Below are 18,903 nucleotides of genomic sequence, written 5' to 3'. Positions count from 1 at the left end.
CCCTTGAGTTCTCCAACTCTTATCTTGTTTAGACAAGGTCATAGTCAAAGTGGAGGTTCTCTCCTCCCTTCAGAGAAAGGTACCTCCTTCTTTGAAGACCTGTTCTTTCCACTGGGATCTCACTCAAAGAGATCTTTCATTTAGGTGTGTGTGTGTTTTTTTTTTTTTTTTTTTTTTTTTGCCTTGGCTTTCCATGCCTAAAATACTCTCATGGGCTTTTCAGCCAGATCCGAATGCCTTTAGGGCTGATTCTGAGGCCAGAGTGCTGTTTAGGACATCTGCCATTCTATGAGTCTGCTGAGTATCTCACTTCCCATGTTGGATCACTCTCCCCTTTATTTATTCTATCAGTTAGTATTAGCAGGTACTAGACTTGTTTATGTGCTCTCTTTGACTCTTAGTCCTTTCATCCGATCTCTGGCTCCTGTGGGTATATCATTTGCCTGCTAACTACCTCCAACTTCGTTCAGCTGTGTGGAATTACTTCCCTTTTGAATCAAAAAAAGAAAGAGAGAGAGAGAGATTTACCACGCCTAACCTGGGAGTGTTACCTTTGGCACACCAAACAGAGTCTCAGGCCACACCCATCTCAAGCCCTAAGGCTCCATCAAAAACAGATAGTCCACTTAATCTAGAGTCATAGTATAACAAGAAAAACCACCACAGTGAAGAAACCAAATATCTCCAATATGCCAAATAACAAACGCAAAAACCGAGGTAATAAAAACAAGGAAGTCACCATGACGCCCTCAAATGAAAAAGACACCCCAATTCAAGATTATGAAGATGATGACATAGAAGAAACGCAAGAAGCAGATCTCAAAAAATTGATAAGAACATTAAGAAGTTCTCAAAAACAAATTCTTGAACTACAGAAATCCTTAATGGACAAGATAGAAAATCTCTCTCGTGAAAATGAAATATTAAGGAGGAATCAAAATGAAACAAAACAACTAGTACACAGGAAACTGTGATAGTGACTGAAGTGAAGAATTCAATAGATCAAATGAAAAACACAATAGAGAGCCTTACAAACAGAATGGGTGAAGCAGAAGAGAGAATATCGGACTTAGAAGACAGAGAACAGGAAAGGATACAGTCAGACCAAAGAAAAGAAGAGGAAATTAGAAATCTAAAACATATTGTCAGGAATCTTCAGGATACTATTAAAAAACCCAACATTCGGGTTCTAGGAGTTCCTGAAGGCATGGAGAGGGAGAAAAGATTAGAAGGCCTTTTTAGTGAGATATTAGCAGAAAATTTCCCAGGTTTGGAGAAGGACAGAGACATTCTAGTACAGGAAGCTCACAGAACCCCTAATAAACACGACCAAAAGAGATCCTCACCACGACACGATGTAATTAAACTCTCCACAGTGAAACATACAGAAAAGATCCTAAAATGTGCAAGAGAGAAACGTCAGATTACTCTCAGAGGATCTCCAATCAAACTCACAGCTGACTTCTCATCAGAAACTCTACAAGCTAGGAGGGAATGGCGAGATATAGCCCAGGTACTAAGAGAGAAAAACTGCCAGCCCAGAATATTATATCCTGCAAAGCTATCATTTGTGAATGAAGGTGAAATAAAGACTTTTCATAGCAAACAGAAATTGAAAGAATTTGTCGCCACTCGTCCAGCCCTGCAACAGATGCTTAAAGATGTGTTGCACACAGAAACACAGAAACACGGTCATCAATATGAAAGAAGGTAAAGGAAGGAAACCTCACAGCAAAAGATCACAGGGAATTCAAAGCATATATTAGAACTTATCTTTGGCAAATGGCAGGGCAAAGTTACCACTTTTCATTAGTCACATTGAACGTTAATGGCCTGAACTGTCCAGCTAAAAGACACAGAGTGGCTGATTGGGTTAAGGAACAAAACCCATCTATTTGCTGCTTACAAGAAACACATCTTTCCAACAAAGATCCATACAGACTGAAAGTGAAAGGTTGGAAAAAGATATACCATACCAACAGAAATGAAAAAAGAGCGTGCGTAGCCATCTTAATATCGGACAACATAAACTTTACCACAAAAACTGTTAAGAGAGACAAAGAGGGGCACTACATAATGATTAAGGGATCAATTCAACAGGAAGATATAACAATTATCAATGTATATGCACCTAACTACAGGGCACCAGTTTATCTAAAAGATTTGTTAACGGACTGAAAGGGAGACTTAGACCCCAATACAATAGTACTGGGGGACTTCAATACTCCACTATCAGAAATAGACAGATCAACAGGACAGAAGATCAACAAGGATACAGTAGATTTAAACGACACTATAGCCCAAATGGATCTAACAGATATATACAGAACTTTCAACCCTACATCTACAGACTTCACATTCTTCTCAGCAGCGCATGGAACCTTCTCTAGGATTGACCACATACTAGGCCATAAAGCAAGTCTCAGCAAATTCAAAAGAATTAGAATCATACCATGCAGCTTCTCAGACCATAAAGGAATGAAGTTGGAAATTAGCAACTCAGGAATCCCTAGAGCATACGCAAACACATGGAGATTGAACAACATGCTCCTGAATGAACAATGGGTCATAGAAGAAATCAAAAGAGAAATCAAAAATTTTCTGGAAGTAAATGAGGATAACAGCACAACATACCAAAACTTATGGGATGCAGCAAAAGCAGTGTTAAGAGGAAAGTTTATATCAATAGGTGCCTACATCAAGAAATTGGAAAGGCACCAAATAGATGAGCTTTCAATTCACCTCGAGGATCTAGAAAACCTACAGCAAACCAGACCCAAATCTAGTAGGAGAAGAGAAATAATTAAAATCAGAGAAGAAATCAACAGGATTGAATCCAAAAAAACATTACAAAAAATCAGCCAAACGAGAAGCTGGTTTTTTGGAAAAATAAACAAAATTGACACCCCATTGGCCCAACTAACTAAAAAAAGAAGAGAAAAGACCCAAATTAATAAAATCAAAGATGAAAAAGGAAATGTAACAACAGACACCACAGAAATAAAAAGAATCATCAGAAATTACTACAAGGACTTGTATGCCAAAAATCAGGGAAACCTATCAGAAATGGATAGATTCCTGGACACATGCAACCTACCTAAATTGAACCAGGAAGACATCGAAAACCTAAACAACCCATAACTGAAACAGAAATTGAAACAGTAATAAAGGCCCTCCCAACAAAGAAAAGCCCAGGACCAGATGGATTCACTGCTGAATTCTACCAGACATTTAAAGAAGAACTAACTCCAATTCTTCTCAAACTATTCAGAACAATCGAAAAAGAGGGAATCCTCCCAAATTCTTTCTATGAAGCCAGCATCACCTTAATCCCTAAGCCAGAGAAAGATGCAGCACTGAAAGAAAATTACAGACCAATATCCCTGATGAACATAGACGCAAAAATCCTCAATAAAATTCTGGCCAATAGAATACAACAACACATCAGGAAAATCATCCACCCAGACCAAGTGGGATTCATCCTTGGTATGCAGGGATGGTTCAACATTCGCAAATCAATCAATGTGATTCACCACATTAACAGACTGCAGAAGAAAAACCATATGATTATCTCAATTGATGCAGAGAAAGCATTTGATAAAATTCAACACCCTTTCATGATGAAAACTCTAAGCAAATTGGGTATAGAAGGAACATTCCTCAATATAATCAAAGCAATCTATAAAAAACCCACAGCCAGCATCCTATTGAATGGGGAAAAGTTGGAAGCATTTCCACTGAGATCTGGTACCAGACAGGGATGCCCACTCTCACCACTGCTATTCAATATAGTTCTGGAGGTTCTAGCCAGAGCTATTAGGCAAGAAAAATAAATTAACGGGATACAGATTGGGAAGGAAGAACTCAAACTATCCCTCTTTGCAGATGACATGATTCTATATTTAGGGGACCCAAAGAACTCTACTAAGAGACTATTGGAACTCATAGAAGAGTTTGGCAAAGTAGCAGGGTATAAAATCAATGCACAAAAACCAACAGCCTTTGTATACACAGGCAATGCCATGGCAGAGGAAGAACTTCTAAGATCAATCCCATTCACAATAGCTACAAAAACAATCAAATACCTTGGAATAAACTTAACCAAGGACGTTAAGGATCTCTACGATGAAAATTACAAAACCTTAAAGAAAGAAATAGAAGAGGATACCAAAATATGGAAAAATCTTCCATGCTCATGGATTGGAAGAATCAATATCATCAAAATGTCCATTCTCCCAAAAGCAATTTATAGATTCAATGCAATCCCAATCAAGATACCGAAGACCTTCTTCTCAGATCTGGAAAAAAATGATGCTGAAATTTATATGGCGGCACAAGAGACCTCGAATAGCTAAAGCAATCCTGTACAACAAAAACAAAGCCGGAGGCATCACAATACCAGATTTCAGGACATACTACAGGGCAGTTGTAATCAAAACAGCATGGTACTGGTACAGAAACAGATGGATACACCAATGGAACAGAATTGAAACACCAGATATCAACCCAAACATCTACAGCCAACTTATATTTGATCAAGGATCTAAAACTAATTGCTGGAGCAAGGACAGTCTGTTCAATAAATGGTGCTGGGAAAATTGAATTTCCACATGCAGAATCATGAAGCAAGACCCCTGCCTTTCACCTTACACAAAAATCCACTCAACATGGATAAAAGACCTAAATCTACGACCTGACACCATCAAGCTACTAGAGAACATTGGAGAAACACTTCAAGATATTGGCACAGGCAAAGAATTTCTGGAAAAGACCCGGGAGGCACAGGCAGTCAAAACCAAAATCAACTATTGGGATTGCATCAAATTGAGAAGTTTCTGTACTGCAAAAGAAACAGTCAGGAGAGTGAAGAGACAACCGACAGAATGGGAAAAAATATTTGCAAACTATGCAACAGATAAAGGATTAATAACCAGAATCTACAAAGAGATCCAGAAACTCCACAACAACAAAACCAACAACCCACTTAAGAGATGGGCCAAGGACCTTGATAGACATTTTTCAAAAGAGGAAATCCAAATGGCCAACAGGCACATGAAAAAAAGTTCAAGGTCTCTAGCAATCAGGGAAATTCAAATCAAAACCACAATGAGGTTTCACCTCACCCCGGTTAGAATGGCTCACATTCAGAAATCTACCAACAACAGATGCTGGCGAGGATGTGGGGAAAAAGGGACACTAACCCACTGTTGGTGGGAATGCAAACTGGTCAAGCCACTATGGAAGTCAGTCTGGAGATTCCTCAGAAACCTGAAGATAACCCTACCGTTAGACCCAGCCATCCCACTCCTTGGAATTTACCCAAAGGAATTTAAATTGGCAAACAAAAAAGCAGTCTGCACCCTAATGTTTATTGCAGCTCAATTCACAATAGCTAAGACCTGGAACCAACCTAAATGCCCATCAACGGTAGACTGGATAAAGAAATTATGGGATATGTATTCTTTAGAGTACTATACCGCAGTAAGAAACAACGAAATCCAGTCATTTGCAACAAAATGGAGGAATCTGGAACACATCATGCTGAGTGAAGTAAGCCAGTCCCAAAGGGACAAATACCATATGTTCGCCCTGATCAGTGACAACTGACTGAACACCAAAAAGGAAACCTGTTGATGTGAAATGGACACTATGGGAAACGGTGACTTGATCAGCATAGCCCTGACTGTTAATGAACAACTTAATACATTATCCCTCTTAGTAGTTTTTTTGTCTGTTCTACTTAATATGACTGGTTTAATTCTGTAATTAATACACAGTTATTCTTAAGTGTTGAAATTTAACTGAAATGTGATCCCTGTTAAACATAAGAGTAGGAATAAGAGAGGGAAGAGATGTACAATTTGGGACATGCTCAAGCTGACTTGCCCCAAATGGTAGAGTTAGAAACATACCAGGGGACTCCAATTCAATCCCATCAAGGTGGCATGTACCAATGCCATCTCACCAATTCAAGTGATCAATTTCAGTTCACAATTGATCATAATGAAAGGACTAAGAGTCAAAGGGGGCACATAAACAAGTCTAGTACCTGCTAATACTAACCGATAGAATAAATAAAGGGGAGAGTGATCCAACATGGGAAGCGAGATACTCAGCAGACTCATAGAATTGCAGATGTCCTAAACAGCACTCTGGCCTCAGAATCAGCCCTAAAGGCATTCGGATCTGGCTGAAAAGCCCATGAGAGTATTTCAGGCATGGAAAGCCAAGACACTCTGGCAAAAAAAAAAAAAAAAAAAAAAAAAAAAAAAAAAAAAAAAAAAAAAAAAAAAAACCCCGAAATGAAAGATCTCTGTGAGTGAGATCCCAGTGGAAAGAACAGGTCTTCAAAGAAGGAGGTACCTTTCTCTGAAGGGAGGAGAGAACCTCCACTTTGAATATGACCTTGTCTAAACAAGATAAGAGTCGGTGAACTCAAAAGGCTTCCATAGCCTTGGAAACTCATGACTGGTGCATAGGGAGATTACTGATGCCATAGACAGGAGTGTTAATTTGTAAAGTCAACAACAGGAGTCACTGTGCACTTACTCCTCATGTAGGATCTCTGTCCTTAATGTGCTGTACATTGAGACTTAATGCTATAATGAGTACTCAAACAGTATATTTCGCTTTGTGTTTCTAGGGGGTGCAAACGGTTGAAATCTTTACTTAATGTATACTAAACTGATATTCTGTAAAAAAAAAAAAAGAAGAAATTATTAATTCCCAACTTGATTCTCGCTGGGATTAAACATGACAATAGGTCTGATCTGATTTCATCATCATTTAAAAAATCATCTATTATTTTTCACTTTATGTTTGTGTGGGAGCTAACTGTTGAAATCTTTACTTAATGTATGCTAAACTGATCTTCTGTATATAAAGAGAATCGAAAACGAATCCTCATGTGAATGGAAGGGGAGAGGGAGTGGGAAAGGGGAGGGATGCAGGTGGGAGAGATGTTATGGGGGGGGAAGCCATTGTAATCCATAAGCCGTACTTTGGAAATTTATATTCATTAAATAAAAGTTAAAAAAAAATTGTGAACTGAAATTGATCACTTGGACTAGTGAGATGGCATTGGTACATGCCACCTTGATGGGATTGAATTGGAGTCCCCTGGTATGTTTCTAACTCTACCATTTGGGGCAAGTCAGCCTGAGCATGTCCCTAATTGTACATCTCTTCCCTCTCTTATTCCCACTCTTATGTTTAACAGGGATCACATTTCAGTTAAATTTCAGCACTTAAGAATAACTGTGGATTAATTACAGAATTAAACCAGTCATATTAAGTAGAACAGACAAAAAAAAGAAGAAATTATCAATTCCCAACTTGACTCTCACAGGGATTAAACACGACAATAGGTCTGATCTGATTTAATCATCATTTAAAAAATCATCTATTATTTTTCACTTTATGTTTCTGTGCGGGAGCAAACTGTTGAAATCTTTACTTAATGTATGCTAAACTGATCTTCTGTATATTAAGAGAATCGAAAATGAATCCTCATGTGAATGGAAGGGGAGAGGGAGTGGAAAAGGGGAGGGTTGCGGGTGGGAGGGACGTTATGGGGGGGAAGCCATTGTAATCCATAAGCCGTACTTTGGAAATTTATATTCATTAAATAAAAGTTAAAAAAAGGCAAAAAAAAGAACAACAGAACACTCATAAATACATGGAAATTAAACACGCTACTGAATGATCAATGGGTCATTCAAAAAATTTTTAAAAAATCAAAAACTTGCTTGAAATAAATGAGAATGAAACAACTTACCAAATCCTACAGGATACAGCAGAAACAGTATTAAGAGGGAAGTTTACAGCTGTAAGCACTTACATTTTAAAAGGAGAAATGTCTCATATTAAAGATCTAATGATATTTCTTGAAGACTTAGAACAAACCAAACCCCAAATCAATAAGAGGAGAGAAATAATAAGGATCAGAACAGAATATACATGAAACTAAGAAGGTACAGAGCATCAACAAAACAAAAAACCTGGTTTTTTGATAAGATAAACAAAATAGATATACTTTTAGCCATACTAACATGGAAAAAAAAAAACAGAAAAAACTCAAATAAAATTGGAGATGAAAAGGAAGAGATTACAATCAACACCACTAAATTATACAGGACCCTAACAAACTAATATAAAAAAAAACTATGTTAATAGACAGGAGAACTTCAGGAAGTGGATAAATTCCCGAAAACATGTAACTTACAAGATTAAAAAAATGTGTTAATAGACAGGAAAACTGCAGCAAGTGGATAAACTCCTGAAAAATTATAAGATTAAATCAAAATGATAGACAATTTAGGAAGAGCCATAACAAGCAATGAGAGTAAAGCAGTCATTAAATATCTTCCTTCAACGAAAAGCCCAGGACCTGATAGCTTTACTCCTTAATTCTGAAAAACATTTAAGTAGAAACTGACTCCAATTCTTTTCAAACTATTCCAAAATACTAAACAGGAGGGAACTCTACCAAACTCTTTATGAGGTCAGCATCGCTCTGATGCCAAAACCAGACACAAGACCAATACACACTACAGACCTAATACCTTGATGCAGATACAATGTTTCTCAACAAAATATTAGTAAATAGAATCCAAAGCCACATCAAAAAGATCATACATCACCACCAAGTGGGAATTATCCCAGAGGTGCAAGAGTGGTTCAACATTTGCAAATCAATAGAATCAAAAATCACAACAATAGAATGAAAAACAAAAACCACATGATCATCTCAACATAGAGAAAATCTTGAGTAAGATTAAATACCATTCATGATTAAAAAAATAACCTCCACAAATTAGGTACAGAAGGAACATAACTCAAAATTATAAAGGCTACATAGGACCATATATATAAACCATATATATAACCCAGTAGCCAATATCACACCGAATGGAGAAAAACAGAAAACACTTCCCCTCAGGTCTGCAACAAGACAAGAATGCCTACTTCCACCACTAGTACTCAATATAATATGGAAAGTTTTAACAATTAGGGAGGAGAGAGAAATAAAGGGCATCAAAATTGGAAAGGAGAAGTCAGAAAATCCATGTTTGCAGATGATATGAATCTGCACATGGAAAAATCTAAATACCACCAATAAACTGTTTTTTTTTATCTTTTATTTAATGAATATAAATTTCCAAAGTACGACTCATGTGTTACAATGGCTTCCCCCCCCCCATATCGTCCCTCCCACCCACAACCCTCCCCTTTCCCACTCCCTCTCCCCTTCCATTCACATCAAGATTCATTTTCGATTATCTTAATATACAGAAGATCAGCTTAGTATACCTTAAGTAAGTATTTCAACAGTTTGCTCCCACACAGAAACATAAAGTGAAAAATAATAGATGATTTTTTTTTAAATGATGATGAAATCAGATCAGACCTATTGTCATGTTTAATCCCAGTGAGAGTCAAGTTGTGAATTGATAATTTCTTTCTTTTTTTTTTTTTTTTTTTTTTTACAGAAGATCAGTTTAGTGTACATTAAGTAAAGATTTCAGTCGTTTGCACCCCCATAGAAACACAAAGTGAAATATACTGTTTGAGTACTCGTTATAGCATTAAGCCTCAGTGTACAGCACGTTAAGGACAGAGATCCTACATGAGGAGTAAGTGCACAGTGACTCCTGTTGTTGCTTTACCAATTGACACTCCTGTTTATGGCATCAGTAATCTCCCTATGCACCAGTTATGAGTTTCCAAGGCTATGGAAGCCCCTTGAGTTCTCCGACTCTTATCTTGTTTAGACACGGTCATAGTCAAAGTGGAGGTTCTCTCCTCCCTTCAGAGAAAGGCACCTCCCTCTTTGAAGACCTGTTCTTTCCACTGGGATCTCACTCACAGAGATCTTTTTGCCAGAGTGTCTTGGCTTTCCATGCCTGAAATACTCTCATGGGCTTTTCAGCCAGATCCGAGTGCCTTTAGGGCTGATTCTGAGGCCAGAGTGCTATTTAGGACATCCGCCATTCTATGAGTCTGCTAAGTATCTCACTTCCCATGTTGGATCACTCTCCCCTTTATTTATTCTATCGGTTGGTGTTAGCAGATACTAGACTTGTTTATGTGCTCCCTTTGACTCTTAGTCCTTTCATTATGATCAATTGTGAACTGAAATTGATCACTTGAATTGGTGAGATGGCATTGGCACATGCCACCTTGATGGGATTGAATTGGAATCCCCTGGTATGTTTCCAACTCTACCAATTGGGGCAAGTCAGCCCGAGCATGCCCCAAATTATACATCTCTTCCCTCTCTTATTCCCACTCTTATGTTTAACAGGGATCACAAATTTAGTTAATTTTCAACACTTAAGAATAACTGTGTGATAATTACAGAATTAAACCAGTCATATTAAGTAGAACAAACAAAAAAAAATACTATGAGGGATAATGTATTAAGTTGTCCATTAGCAGTCAGGGCTATGCTGATCAAGTCACCATTTCTCATAGTGTCCATTTCACTTCAGGAGGTTTCCTTTTTGGTGTTGAGTCAGTTGTCACCGATCAGGGAGAACATATGGTATTTGTCCCTTTGGGACTGGCTTACTTCACTCAGCATGATGTGTTCCAGATTCCTCCATTTTGTTGCAAATGACTGGATTTCGTTGTTTCTTACTGCGGTATAGTACTCTAAAGAATACATATCCCATAATTTCTTTATCCAGTCTACCGTTGATGGGCATTTAGGTTGGTTCCAGGTTTTGGCTATTGTGAATTGTGCTGCAATAAACATTAGGGTGCAGACCGCTTTTTTGTTTATCAATTTAAACTCCTTTGGGTAAATTCCAAGGAGTGGGATGGCTGGGTCTAACGGTAGGGTTATCTTCAGGTTTCTGAGGAATCTCCAGACTGATTTCCATAGTGGCTTGACCAGTTTGCATTCCCACCAACAGTGGGTTAGTGTCCCTTTTTCCCCACATCCTCGCCAGCATCTGTTGTTGGTAGATTTCTGAATGTGAGCCATTCTAACCGGGGTGAGGTGAAACCTCATTGTGGTTTTGATTTGCATTTCCCTGATTGCTAGTGACCTTGAACATTTTTTCATGTGCCTGTTGGCCATTTGGATTTCCTCTTTTGAAAAATGTCTATTGAGGTCCTTGGCCCATGTCTTAAGTGGGTTGTTGGTTTTGTTTTTGTGGAGTTTCTTGATCTCTTTGTAGATTCTGGTTATTAACCCTTTATCTGTTGCATAGTTTGCAAATATTTTTTCCCATTCTGTCGGTTGTCTCTTCACTCTCCTGACTGTTTCTTTTGCAGTACAGAAACTTCTCAATTTGATGCAATCCCAATAGTTGATTTTGGCTTTGACTGTCTGTGCCTCCCGGGTCTTTTCCAGAAATTCTTTGCCTGTGCCAATATCTTGAAGGGTTTCTCCAATGTTCTCTAATAACTTAATGGTGTCAGGACGTAGATTTAGGTCTTTAATCCACGTTGAGTGGATTTTTGTGTAAGGTGTAAGGTAGGGGTCTTGCTTCATGATTCTGCACGTGGAAATCCAGTTTTCCCAGCACCATTTATTGAATAGACTGTCCTTGCTCCAGGAATTAGTTTTAGATCCTTGATCAAATATAAGTTGGCTGTAGATGTTTGGGTTGATTTCTGGTGTTTCAATTCTGTTCCATTGGTGTATCCATCTGTTTCTGTACCAGTACCATGCTGTTTTGATTACAACTGCCCTGTAGTATGTCCTGAAGTCTGGTATTGTGATTCCTCCTGCTTTGTTTTTGTTGTACAAGATTGCTTTAGCTATTCGAGGTCTCTTGTGCCTCCATATGAATTTCAGCATCATTTTTTCTAGATCTGAGAAGAATGTCTTTGGTATCTTGATTGGGATTGCATTGAATCTATAAATTGCTTTTAGGAGAATGGATATTTTGATGATATTGATTCTTCCAATCCATGAGCATGGAAGATTTTTCCATTTTTTGGTATCCTCTTCTATTTCTTTCTTTAAGGTTTTGTAATTTTCATCGTAGAGATCCTTAACGTCCTTGGTTAAGTTTATTCCAAGGTATTTGATTGTTTTTGTAGCTATTGTGAATGGGATTGATCTTAGCAGCTCTTTCTCAGTCATGGCATTGCTTGTGTATACAAAGGCTGTTGATTTTTGTGCATTGATTTTATATCCTGCCACTTTGCCAAACTCCTCTATGAGTTCCAATAGTCTCTTAGTAGAGTTCTTTGGATCCTCTAAGTACAGAATCATATCGTCTGCAAAGAGGGATAGTTTGACTTCTTCCTTCTTGATTTGTATTCCTTTGATTTCTTTTTCTTGTCTGATGGCTCTGGCTAAAACTTCCAGAACTATGTTAAATAGCAGTGGGGAGAGTGGGCATCCCTGCCTGGTGCCAGATTTCAGTGGAAATGCTTCCAACTTTTCCCCATTCAATAGGATGCTGGCTGTGGGTTTTTTATAAATTGCTTTGATTATATTGAGGAATGTTCCTTCTATACCCAATTTGCTTAGAGTTTTCATCATGAAAGGGTGTTGAATTTTATCAAATGCTTTCTCTGCATCAATTGAGATAATCATATGGTTTTTCTTCTGCAGTCTGTTAATGTGGTGAATCACATTGATTGATTTGCGAATGTTGAACCATCCCTGCATACCAGGGATGAATCCCACTTGGTCTGGGTGGATGATTTTCCTGATGTGTTGTTGTATTCTATTGGCCAGAATTTTATTGAGGATTTTTGCGTCTATGTTCATCAGGGATATTGGTCTGTAATTTTCTTTCAGTGCTGCATCTTTCTCTGGCTTAGGGATTAAGGTGATGCTGGCTTCATAGAAAGAATTTGGGAGGATTCCCTCTTTTTCGATTGTTCTGAATAGTTTGAGAAGAAATGGGATTAGTTCTTCTTTAAATGTCTGGTAGAATTCAGCAGTGAATCCATCTGGTCCTGGGCTTTTCTTTGTTGGGAGGGCCTTTATTACTGTTTCAATTTCTGTTTCAGTTATGGGTCTATTTAGGTTTTCGATGTCTTCATGGTTCAATTTTGGTAGATTGCATGTGTCCAGGAATCTATCCATTTCTGATAGGTTTTCCTGTTTGCTGGCATACAGGTCCTTGTAGTAATTTCTGATGATTCTTTTTATTTCTGTGGTGTCTGTTGTTACGTTTCCTTTTTCATCTCTGATTTTATTGATTTGGGTCTTTTCTCTTCTTTTTTTAGTTAGTTGGGCCAATGGGGTGTCAATTTTGTTTATTTTTTCAAAAAACCAGCTTCTCGCTTGGCTGATTTTTTGTAATGTTTTTTTGGATTCAATCCTGTTAATTTCTTCTCTGGTTTTAATTATTTCTCTTCTCCTACTAGATTTGGGTTTGGTTTGCTGCAGTTTTTCTAGGTCCTTGAGGTGCGCTGAAAGCTCATTTATTTGGTACCTTTCCAATTTCTTGGTATAGGCACCTATTGCTATAAATTTGCCTCTCAATACTGCTTTTGCTGTATCCCATAAGTTTTGATATGTTGTGTTGTTGTCTTCATTTACTTCCAGAAAGTTTTTGATTTCTCTTTTGATTTCTTGAATGACCCAGTGTTCATTCAGGAGCATGTTGTTCAGTCTCCATGTGTTTGCATACTTTCTGGGGTTTCCTGAGTTGCTAATTTCCAGCTTCATCCCGCTGTGGTCTGAGAAGCTTCATGGTATGATTCTAATTCTTTTAAATTTGCTGAGACTTGCTTTATGGCCTAGTATGTGGTCAATCCTAGAGAAGGTTCCATGCGCTGCTGAGAAGAATGTGAAGTCTGTAGATGTAGGGTTGAAAGTTCTGTAGATATCTGTTAGATCCATTTGGGCAATAGTGTCAATTAAATCTGCTGTTTCCTTGTTGATCTTCTGTCCGGATGATCTGTCTATTTCTGAGAGTGGAGTATTGAAGTCCCCCAGTACTATTGTATTGGAATCTAAATCTCTCTTTAAGTCCCTTAACATCTCTTTTAAATAGACCGGTGCCCTGTAATTAGGTGCATATACATTTATAATAGTTACATCTTCCTGTTGAATTGAACCCTTAATCATTATATAGTGTCCCTCTTTGTCTCTCTTAACAGTTTTTGTATTAAAGTTTATTTTGTCTGATATTAATATGGCTACACCTGCTTTTTTTTGGTTTCTGTTGGCATGGAATATCTTTTTCCAACCTTTCACTTTCAGTCTGCATGCCTCTTTGTTAGAGAGATGTGTTTCTTGTAGGCAACAAATAGTTGGGTTTTGTTCTGTGAGCCAGTCAGCTAAACGGTGTCTTTTAACTGAAGAATTCAGACCATTAATGTTCAATGTGACTATTGATACGTAGTGACTTTGCCCTGCCATTTTCCCGGAAATATTTTCTAGTATATGCTTTGAGCTTCCCATGCTCTTTTACTGGTAGGTGTTCTTCCTTTCCCTTCTTTCATATTGATGGCCGTGTTTCTGTGTTTCTGAGTGTAGCACATCTTTAAGTATCTTTTGCAGGGCCGGACGAGTGGCCACAAAGTCTTTCAATTTCTGTTTGCTATGAAAGGTCTTTATTTCACCTTCATTCACAAATGAGAGCTTGGCAGGATATAATATTCTGGGCTGGCAATTTTTCTCTCTTAGCACCTGTGCTATGTCTCGCCATTCCCTCCTAGCTTGTAGGGTTTCTGATGAGAAGTCAGCTGTGAGTCTGATTGGAGATCCTCTGAGAGTAATCTGACGTTTTTCTCTTGCACATTTTAGGATCTTTTCTTTATGTTTCACTGTGGTAAGTTTAATTACCACGTGTCGTGGTGAGGATCTCTTTTGGTCATGTTTATTGGGGGTTCTATGAGCTTCCTGTACTAGGATATCTCTGTCCTTCTCCAAACCTGGAAAGTTCTCTGCTAGTATCTCACTAAAAAGGCCTTCCAATCCTTTCTCTCTCTCCATGCCTTCAGGAACTCCTAGAACTCGAATGTTGTTTTTTTTAATAGTATCCTGTAGATTCCCAACAATATTTTTTAGGTTTCTAATTTCCTCTTCTTTTCTTTGGTTTGACTGTATGTTTTCCTGTGCTCTATCTTCTAAGTCCGATATTCTCTCTTCTGCTTCACCCATTCTGTTTTTAAGGCTTTCTAATGTGTTTGTCATTTGATCTATTGAGCTCTTCATTTCATTTTGATTTCCCTTCACTATAACACTTTCCTGTTCTACTAGTTTCTGAGTTTCATTTTGACTCTTCCTTAAAATTTCATTTTCACGAGAGAGATTTTCAATCTTGTCCATTAAGGATTTCTGTAGTTCAAGGATTTGCTTTTGAAAACTTCTAAATGTTCTTATCATAAATTTTTTGAAATCCGTATCTTGCATTTCTTCTATCTCATCATCTTCATACTCTTGGCTTGGGGTGTTTTGCTTATTTGGAGGCATCATAGTGTCATCGTTGATCTTGCTCCCTCTATTTCTGTGTTTGTTACTCGGCATAGTTAATTCTTCTTGCGTCACTGTGCGTTTTTTTTTTTCTTTTTTCTTTTTTTTTTTATACTGTGTCCGTGTTAAGTGGACTGCCTGCTGTTGGAGGAGCCTTGGAGGCTTGAGATGGGTGTGGCCTGAGAGCTCTGCCTGGTTCTTCCAGGTTAAGGGTGTGCAAAGGTGACACCCTCAGGTTATGCGTGGTAAATCTCTCTCTTTTTATTTATTTATTTATTTTATTTATTCAGGGGGTAAGTAACACCGCAGGGCATGGCTGTGCAGAATTGATGGTATTTAGCTTCCAGTCTTTGGCTCCTCTGGACTCCCACTGGGTTGCCTAGGCTACTGAATTGTAGTGACTCAGTTCCTTAGCTCTCTCCCATTGTTATGTAAATCCAGAGAGCAGGCCTGCTCTTTGTCTCTTGGGAATTCTAGCCTTGCAGCCTTGTAACCTTTGCAAGGTTAGGGGGAAGAGAAACCCCGAAGCTTTTTTTTTTTCCTTCTTTCCGGTAGTGAGTTTGCTGCACTTTCCGGCCCCCCTCTAGATTCTGACCCCCGTTTCCCCACCAATGTCTCGGGTTATTGAGCTCACCTCCCCTTCCAGCGCCGATGTGTGGACTCGGAGCCCTGAGCGTCCCAAGTCACCCCGCTGTTGTCTGTGTGGCATGCACTCCCCTTGGAGCACTGGGGCTTCTGTGGCTCGGTCCCGAGACTTGGCTTCCGCGCGGTGGGCGACCTTGTTCTCCCAGTAGGTCCTCCGATTCACGATTCCCGTGCAATTTTTTCCTGGTTCTTTTTTCTGCAGCTACCGTAACTCCCCTTTTATTAAACTAAATTTTCCCGGACTATCGGTGCGCGCCCTCACTATTCCGCCATCTTGGCTCCCTTCCTGTTATTTTTGTATCCCAATAAACTGTTATAACTGATAAACCAATTCAGTAAAGTTGAGGTTACAAAATAAACATCAAAATAGGAGCTTTTTATATGCTAATGAGGAAATCACTGATAGAGAAATAGTGAAAGAATCCCAATTCACAGTATCCACTGTGAATCCCTGGTATCCAAAATTAAAGTATTTGGGGATAAATTTAATGAAAAAAGTCAAAGAACTCTACAATGAGAATTATTAGGCTGGCACCACGGCTCACTTGGCTAATCCTCTGCCTGCAGCACCAGCACCCCGGGTTCTAGTCCCAGTTGGGATGCTGGATTCTGTCCCTGTTGCTCCTCTTCCAGTCCAGCTCTCTGCTGTGGCCCAAGGAAGGTAGTGGAGGATGGTTCAAGTGCTTGGGCCCTGCACCCGCATGGGAGACCAGGAGGAAGCACCTGGCTCCGGGCTTCGGATCAGCATAGCACGCCAGCCGCAGCGCACCATTTGGGGGGTGAATCAATGGAAGGAAGACCTTTCTCTCTGTCCCTCTCTCTCTAACTCTGCCTGTCAAAAAAAAAAAATGAGCATTATTAAACAATGATGAAGGACACACACACACAAAAAAAATGGAAAGGTATTCTTTGCTCATGGATTGGAAGAACCAGTATCATTAAAATGTCTATACACCTAAAGCAATCTACAGATTCAGTGCATTCCCTATCAAACTACCCATGACACTCTTTACAGGATTAGGAAAAAAAATCCTGAAATATACATGCAAAATATACACAAAAGACCCAAAATAGACATACAGAACCTGAGCAAAAAACATGAAGTAGGAAGCAACATAATACCTGACTTCAAAGCATACTACAAAGCTATAGTAATTAAAACAACATGGTACTGCAATAAAAACAGACATATAGATCAATGGAACAGAACAGAGCCCAGAAATTCATTCACATACATACAGCCAACTGATTTTTGACAAAAGTGCTCAGATCAAACACTGGGGAAAAATGATGTCAACAAATAGTGCTGCCAAAAACTGGATGTGTGTGTGTGTGTGTGTATGTGTATATATTATATATTTAACAGGGATCACTTTTCAGTTAAAATTTAAACACCTAAGAATAATTGTGTGTTAATCACAGAGTTCAACCAATAGTACTAGAACAAAACAAAGAGAAAATACTAAAATGGATAAAGTATTACATTGAACATCAACAGTCAGGACAAGAGCTGATCAAGTCATTGTTTCTCATTTCACTTCAACAGGTTTCCCCTTTGGTGCTCAGCTAGTTGTCGCCTATCAGGGAGAACATATGATATTTGTCCCTTTGGGACTGGCTTAATTCACTCAGCATGATGTGTTCCAGATTCCTCCATCTTGTTGCAAATGACCGGATTTCATTGTTTTTGACTGCTGTATAATATTCTAGAGTACATGTCCCACATTTTCTTTATCCAGTCTACTGTTGATGGGCATTTGGGTTGGTTCCAGGTCTTAGCTATTGTGAATTGAGCTGCAATCAACATTAATGTGCAGACAGCTTTTTTGTTTGCCAATTTCATTTCCTTTGGGTAAATTCCAAGGAGTGGGATGGCTGGGTTGAATGGTAGGGTTATCTTCAGGTTTCTGAGGAATCTCCAGACTGATTTCCATAGTGGCTTAACCAGTTTGCATTCCCACCAACAGTGGGTTAGTGTCCCTTTTTCCCCACATCCTCGCCAGCATCTGTTGTTGCTAAATTTCTGAATGTGAACCGGGGTGAGGTAAAACCTCATTGTGCTTTTGATTTGCATTTCCCTGATTGCTAGTGATCTTGAACATTTTTTCATGTGCCTGTTGGCCATTTGGATTTCCTCTTTTGAAAACTGTCTATTGAGGTCCTTGGCCCATCTCTTAAGTGGGTTGTTGGTTTTGTTGTTGTGGAGTTTCTTGATTTCTTTGTAGATTCTGGTTATCAACCCTTTATCTGTTGCATAGTTTGCAAATATTTTTCCCATTCTGTCGGTTACCTCTTCACTTTCCCGACTGTTTCTTTTGAAGTACAGAAACTTCTCATTTTGATGCAATCCCAAATGTTAATTTTGGCTTTGACTGCCTGTTCTTCTGGGGTCTTTTCCAAGAAATCTTTGCCAGTACCTATATCTTGCAGAGTCTCTCCAATGCTCTCTAATAATTTGATGGTGTTGGGTCTTAGATTTAAGTCTTTAATCCATGTTGAGTGGATTTTTGTGTAAGGTGAAAGGCAGGGGTCTTGCTTCATGATTCTGCACGTGGGAATCCAATTTTCCCAGCCCCATTTATTGAATAGACTGTCCTTACTCCAGGGATTGGTTTTAGATCCTTGATCAAATATGAGTTGGCTGTAGAAGTTTGGATTGATTTCTGGTGTTTCTATTCTGTTCCATTGGTGTATCCATCTGTTTCTGTACCAGTACCGTGCTGTTTTGATTACAACTGCCCTGTAGTATGTCCTGAAATCTGGTATTGTGATGCCTCCGGCTTTGTTTTTGTTGTACAGGATTGCTTTAGCTATTCGAGGTCTCCTGTGCCGCCATATGAATTTCAGCATCATTTTTTCTA

Source organism: Oryctolagus cuniculus, chromosome 16, assembly GCF_964237555.1.
Source record: "Oryctolagus cuniculus chromosome 16, mOryCun1.1, whole genome shotgun sequence".
In the NCBI taxonomy this organism is placed as follows: Eukaryota; Metazoa; Chordata; class Mammalia; order Lagomorpha; family Leporidae; genus Oryctolagus; species Oryctolagus cuniculus.
This window is presented reverse-complemented; position numbering follows the sequence as displayed.